The 6,080-nt window shown below is 37.5% G+C and overlaps 1 protein-coding gene across 3 annotated transcripts in view; it reads left to right on the top strand.

Annotated features, from left to right (window-relative positions):
• Positions 1–4,660: 4,660 nt before the first annotated feature.
• The window catches only part of LOC143239544 (uncharacterized), a 58,642-nt gene continuing 57,222 nt past the window's right edge, over positions 4,661–6,080 (top strand). Inside the window, exon 1 of one of the 3 annotated variants that reach the window (XM_076480716.1) lies at positions 4,661–5,113. The gene's annotated coding sequence lies outside the window, so the exon portion shown is untranslated. The remainder of the gene's footprint in view (positions 5,114–6,080) is intronic. The other 2 variants (XM_076480717.1, XM_076480718.1) reach the window with 2 other exon arrangements.

Here is a 6,080-nt window from a genome sequence, read left to right as displayed (position 1 = left end):
TAGTACTCTTTTGTGTAACTGAAAAATATATTTCTTATCGTTAATTCAACAGACCTTTAAATTTATACAGTTAAAATTTTCATCAGGTTACCCATGCACAATCAAATACAGCAAGTACGTTTTTAGTACAGAACGGAAAAATAACGTATTTCGTACAAATTTCAGAATTAATATATGGGCATGATACATTCAAAACAAACTTATTTTTCTTTAAACGATAACGTAGGTCCTCTGAGGGCCCGGCATGGCCTAGCGTGTTAAGGCGTGCACTTCGTAATCTGAGGGTCGCGGGTTCGCGCCAGAGTCGCGCCAAACATGCTCGCCCTCCCAGCCGTGGGGGCGTTATAATGTCCCAGTCAATCCCACTATTCGTTGGTAAAAGAGTAGCCCAAGAGTTGGCGGTGGGTGGTGATGACTAGCTGCCTTACCTCTAGTCTTACACTGCAAAATTAGGGACGGCTAGCACAGATAGCTTTGTGCGAAATTCCAAAACAAACAAACAAACAAGGCCCTCTGAATAAATAGGCGATCCAACAAATTATGCATTACAAAGCAGTACAGAATTTTTCAGAATATCTGAGTTCGTGAGAACAAAATAAAGGGACTGATCTTAATGTAACACGCAAAGGAACACTTTTTACTATATCTCTAAGGCAAACACAGTTATATAACTTGTTTTTAATTTTAGACAGTCTCTTCACTGGACAATAAGTTATTTTCTCTTTAAACTGTATCAGTAGAGATACTTTACAGGCTGTCTAAACCTGACGTCACTTCAAAAATACACCAGACTTAATCAGAGCAGCTAGCGCACTCACATAATGGTCATTTCAAATTTACCTCGAGAGAGTAATTCTCGATGACGAGGAACCCACTGGTATGAGTATTAACACTTTTATTGATAAGCAGAGAACAACGTTGCGACCTTCCCAGGTCATCTTCAGGTTAATAAACATCATTGTTACCAGCCGTTCTGAGATACAACCTTAAGAGAGGTTGTAATTTTCTGGCATCACATGACCCATAATTGTCGACATTCTTGCACAACATACATTTGTACGAACAAACCATTCATGAGCAAGCCAAGTATTCCCTCAAGAGAATGAAATAATAAAGTGTTCAGAATTAAAACAATTCAACAATTTTCTTAACCACGCGTTATGTGAAAATTACATATACCGTAATACTGATTAGTTTAGAATATTACTATTTTAAAACAAGAATATAAAATCGCATAGCATGCTTATATAAAATAAAGGTGTGGTAAATGAACATCTACCATTAGTAAGGTTTTTTTTATTACTTACTGATAATAGTAAGGTCAAGTACACATCATGTAAAGGTTTCAAATTAATTTATTTCTTTCTAAAGCTATTTTCACTTGCAACTAGTTCTAGGTCTTAGTTCAAAGTACCGTTTCAACTTTCTGCGGGCATTTACTTTTGTTTGTTTGTTTGTTTTGGAATTTCGCACAAAGCTACTCGAGGGCTATCTGTGCTAGCCGTCCCTAATTTAGCAGTGTAAGACTAGAGGGAATGTAGCTAGTCATCACCACCCACCGCCAATTCTTGGGCTACTCTTTTACCAACGAATAGTGGGATTGACCGTCACATTATCACGCCCCCACGGCTAGGAGGGCGAGCATGTTTAGCGCGACGCGGGCGCGAACCCGCGACCCTCGGATTACGAGTCGCACGCCTTACGCGCTTGGCCATGCCGGGCCAGGGCATTTACTCAATGAATAACAAACTTGACCAACTTACTGATTAACTTTATGTGATCAAACTTTTCTCAACCTAAGACTATATAATCTTTCATACACTTTGAATACCTTACTAAATTGCCAATCGTTACTCAAGACCTTTTAAATGAAAAAAAATGAGTATGTGGTTACACAGAGCGAGTGGCTGAACTGCTGATGGCAACTTGCTGCTCTGTCACTCTGGATAATAAATCGACATTTTACATGGAAGATGAAGTTCGTGAGAGTGTCTAAGCTGTTGTGCCTGTGACACTGAGGATATTTCAGTCTGGTAATGGTTTTGGTAGGTTGTGAAGACATCCTCTTTGGCAAGTTTATGAAAAGTCTACCCAGCAAAGTGATGATGCACCGTTTGAGTATGAAAGATATTTTCACCCTTATTGAGGTAGTTTGTAAGATGATGCAGTACAAAGTGGTAACTTGAAACTGGTCCCAAGAGAGAAAGAAGCCTGCAGTAATTGTGCACTGAACTGACCATAGAATGCATGCACTCACGTCATACCCAGCTCAAGCCCAACTGGGGACTAACCTACTACATATCCAAACATGGCAATGCAAACACATTGATATCCAATGAATAGACAGGATTAACCCGGCAGAGTTTATAGTGATGATCCTAAATTAGGACACCATCCTGGAATAGAAATGTAATGCATTTGTTTTGCCTGTGGAGCACTGTTTTAATTTCAAGTGAATTGCATAGTGTTTTATTCTACACGATAGAAGATGCTATCAGTTTGAATTGATAATTCAGCAGTTAGAAGAGAGTCAGTAACATTAGTGAAAAATGCTGTTACGTCTCTATAAGTTATAGAAGTAGAATAATAAAATCATATCTTGATTATATAACGTGGAAATTATAATTCATTTTATAACCGACTGACTGTTTGTTTGTTTGTTGTGAAATTTCGCACAAAGCTACTCGAGGGCTATCTGTGCTAACCGTCTCTAATTTAGCAGTGTAAGACTAGAGGGAAGGCAGCTAGTGATCACCACCCACCACCAACTATTAGGCTACTCTTTTACCAACGAATAGTGGGATTGACTGTAACATTATAACGCCCCCACGGATGAAAGGGTGAGCATGTTTGGCGCGACGGGGATGCGAACCCGCAACCCTCAAATTACGAGTCGCGCGCCTTAACACGCTTGGCCATGCCGGGCCAAGTAACCGATTGACCTCCTGATCAATTAAAATTAATCTGATCTATTATTTTTGATAGGGCTTTTGATAAATTTATTGACCATTCTGACTATCTTATTCTTCAACTAATCAGGTTTCATTATATTTTGTGTTTCAGCCTTGAAGTTCTTATGATGCTGCCACAGAAAGAGGTTTCAATGAAAATCAATAACTTTGGATTTCCTATTCAGTGTTTGTTTTTGGATTTTATGCAAACCTATTCCAGAGCTATTCACACTAATCATAACTAGCTTAGCAGTGATAGACTAGAAAGAAAGTAATTTCAACCTTTATCGCCAATTTAGCGATGTTACCAATTTCAAAGACCAGTTGAGAGTTGAAGCAAAGTACCTCCACACGAATAGCAATCACATCATTGCCACCTGATAGCTTCTTTGACTTAACCCAGTTGTACATGAGGGTTGCACTTAAAACCACTATGCTCACAATTACAATGGACCACCACACTCTATAGAAGATTCTAACACTTTGGCACGGTACTGTATAATATTTAAAATTTAGTACATTTTTGTGCTTCTTCTTAATTCATCCTTTAAAAATCATTTGTGGAGATTATTGTATCGGGCCGGCATGGGCAGGTAGTTAGGGCACTTGATTTGCAATCTGAGGGTCGCGGGTTTGAATCTTTGTCCCACCAAACTTGTTCGTCCTTTTAACCGTTGATGTGTTATAATGTACAATTCATCCTTTCAGCCGTTGGTGTGTTATAATGTACGATCAATCCCACTATTTATTGGTAAAATAGTAGCCTAAGAGTTGGCAGTGGATGGAGATGATTAGCTTCCTTACTTTAACTGCTAAATTAGGGATGGCTTGCGCAAATAGCCCTCGTGTAACTTTGGGTAAAATTTATTACAAAATAGGCAAAAGTATTGTCGCTTACTTGATGAAACTCACCTCATCCCTCAATACTATTTGCGGATGAAGCTCTTTTCCTACATGTTTATATGTCCACCCTTCTGTCCATGTAATAAAATAACGTATAACAGCGTAAGTGAAGTTCACGAGGGACTTTTCAAAGAGTCCCTCATTGGTACAGCGGTAAGGGCCCGGCATGGCCAAGCGCGTAAGGCGTGCGACTCGTAATCCGAGGGTCGCGGGTTCGCGCCCGCGTCGCGCTAAACATGCTCGCCCTCCCAGCCGTGGGGGCGTATAATGTGACGGTCAATCCCACTTTTCGTTGGTAAAAGAGTAGCCCAAGAGTTGGCGGTGGGTGGTGATGACTAGCTGCCTTCCCTCTAGTCTTACACTGCTAAATTAGGGGGGCTAGCACAGATAGCCCTCGAGTAGCTTTGTGCGAAATTCCAAACAAACAAACAAAACAGCGGTAAGTCTATGGATTTACAACCCTAAAAGCAGAGTTTCGATTCCCCTCGGTGGACTCAACAGGTAGCCTGATGTGGCTTGGCTACAAGAAAATACGCATTTTTTAAAAACTTAAAGATAATATTCAAATATAATTAAGGATATAAACTATCGGTTAAAAAATTGACACTCAAAGTAGTGAATAATTGTAGCTTATTTTCATTGAAAGTAAACTGTTTTTAAAATATTCTTAAGTTGATAATTATTTAACGTTAGCAATATTGAATTGAGTGTAGAATTATTTCTCTCCTAATACATCTTTGCGCAACATATTCTATTTTAGAGCAGTAAAAAAATGTAGTTTAACATTTTATTTAGTATATTTACTTATGGTGAGGGCGTAGTAAACACTACGTAAGGAAAGGTTTATATGTAATCTCACAGCATTTCATTGATTGTTTTTGAAATCTTAAGCCTAAGGAGTGAAAAGGGAATTACAGTTAGTATCAGAAGTGAAATATGGCGTGTGTGTTTATAATGATTATACATCTCGAAGTTCTGTAATTACATTGAATGGGAAATTTATTTGTATTATCGTTTGATAATGACATAGTTGTTTTTATTGGCAGTTATTTTTTTTTTTTTTATAAAGCTGTCAAAGTTTGATTACATTGTCTGCAGAGAAGTTTAACTTGCTGTAGATTAGAATTGAAAGTTGCATCTCGTAACACAGTAAAAGCCCAAACTGATTGTAGTGCTTGGATTTTACATTAGCTTTGCTCTAGTCCTAAATTCCAAACATCGACTGCACATTTATTTCAAGCTTAAGATTAGTGTACAAGGTGAGTGTTTAACTTTTAATTTTAAGTAAAAGTACCTAATTTAAACTTAGGTGACTTGGTTACTATTTAACATCAATAAATAACAATAAAACTTACAGTACGCATACGAGATAGCAATAGTAGTACCGTCCCTGATATATTAGTGAAAACTATAATAATACTAGTCTGTAGTGATATCTATACTATGAATATGAAACGGTGATGCATCCCAGCATAGTTAAATTGATGTAAAAATTTTACCAAGTACTTTTACAGTCTTGTTTAATTTCTTCACCTATTGTTATAAATTGCTATTTTTAGTATCCAGGTGCCTCATGGCAATATTCCTCATATTCTTTTATTTAGTGACTTGTTTTGTTCTGTTTGTATCCTTTTTCTTTTCTTTCCTTTGGTTCTCTTTCATTGATATCTATCTGATCAAATTTGGTATTATGTTTTACTTTCCATTTCACTTTTCCCTGATTTGGCATTTTTGTCTTCTCTCTACTTTTCTGTACTCCATTTCTTACCTTTGCCTTTTGTCTGAGGTTCTTTTTCTTATTTCATTGGTTTTTACTATATGTACCTTCCCTTTCCTGTTTGACCTATTCCATTTCTTTAGCTCTATTTCTTTGTACTTTGTTCCTCTATGGTTGGACTCTGTGAATCAGTTATTTCCTGTCTATTGTTTCTTCCTTTTTTCTTGTTTACTTAGTCTTACCCTTGCTTCAAATGCCTACAGTGGTTTTTATTTCTCCTTGTTAACCAGGACTGACCTGGTTCTGTCCTTGTTTTTTTCCAGAATTTTTCTTCTTTCTCTACCTTGCTCTTTATTCCTAGTCCTCATTGAGATCACCTTTCAGCTAATCTTCACATTCCATAATCTAGGCCTTCATCATTTGCTTGCCATCATACTTTCTGACATCTTTTTTGTCAGTCACTATCACACAAATATAATATTGGAGTGTTTGTATTATCTCATGGTGTT

The sequence above is a fragment of the Tachypleus tridentatus genome, chromosome 13 (genome assembly GCF_004210375.1).
Source record: "Tachypleus tridentatus isolate NWPU-2018 chromosome 13, ASM421037v1, whole genome shotgun sequence".
Lineage (NCBI taxonomy): Eukaryota > Metazoa > Arthropoda > Merostomata > Xiphosura > Limulidae > Tachypleus > Tachypleus tridentatus.
This window is presented reverse-complemented; position numbering and strand designations above follow the sequence as displayed.